Genomic DNA, 1,232 nt, shown 5'->3' on the forward strand with positions numbered 1-1,232 from the left:
AACTTCTATTATCGAGGAACAAAAGTGTGAACTTGACTAAAAAGTTGTGTGTCTACCATACATATAACATATGTATGCCTGTAAGAATATAGATTGGTTACTCCTCGAAATCAGGGACGGAACTACTAAAGAAAATCACGTCTCTTTTAAGAATGACTAAACTACATAATTCATTGGTCCTCATGAAACTTTGATAGATAAAAAAATCAAATGTCTTTTGTGAATTCTCAGTCAAATCACACAAGAAGAAAATATGGCTAAATATTTCCTAAAAAAGACAAAAACGTAGAAATACAATTGTAACTTTGCCTGAAAAAGCAGATATCGCCATACTAAAATCACTCGCGTTCTGGCAAATACGGCCATAGATTTAAGAGAAAAGAACACTAAATCATTTATAACAAAAAATCAAGATGGCTCTGAATTTGAAGATAAGTTTACCAGAAGACATCCAGTTAAAGCTCTGGAAAGAATATAATGCCATAACTGAACTTTCATCCGCATTTGTATATTGCACTGAATACACATAAGTTCATGGATGGGATATGTCATTTGGTTAACAGTGAAGAAAGAGGAAGGGAAAAATACTATGAAAATTGATACTACTCTGCTAAACGAATAATCCTAAGAGCCACTTTCAAAAAGTTCAAAGATCATGAGCAAATGGCCTCGTGTAAACAAGGGAACTTACCTGTACAGACCAACCGATTGGTTATGACACGCTGAAAAAGGAAACATTTTTCAAAACAAGCACTGACATTTCGATATGACAATCTTCATACGGTATATGTATTCCTGAGAGTACTAAATTGGCATCATACAGATAATGGTTATATAATGGTCCGTTCCTTGACTCCTTCCCCTAAGACAGTGGTTCAGTATCTCCATTACCCCCTTAAAGACGTTGCAGCTACATCCTGCTCTCCTTTCGTTTTGTATCAAATGTTACCACAGATACTGTTAAATAAATAAAATGATACAGGGAAAGCCCCTGTTGTATTGCAGAGCTGACAAACGTAATTATTTTATATTTAGGTAGATTTCCATGATTTATAGAACTGTGGCCATTACACTACTAGTCTATAACACACGTGATTTTAGTTATGGAAAAAGAAAATCATGTGAACCCTGCACATTGTCTCAAAATCAGCGAAACAAATTTGGATCAGTTCAGATTCTCAACAATATTGGGTACGTACAATTTATGGCAGCCTGATGTAGCCCCCCCCCCC

Source organism: Penaeus monodon, chromosome 22 (assembly GCF_015228065.2).
Source record: "Penaeus monodon isolate SGIC_2016 chromosome 22, NSTDA_Pmon_1, whole genome shotgun sequence".
In the NCBI taxonomy this organism is placed as follows: Eukaryota; Metazoa; Arthropoda; class Malacostraca; order Decapoda; family Penaeidae; genus Penaeus; species Penaeus monodon.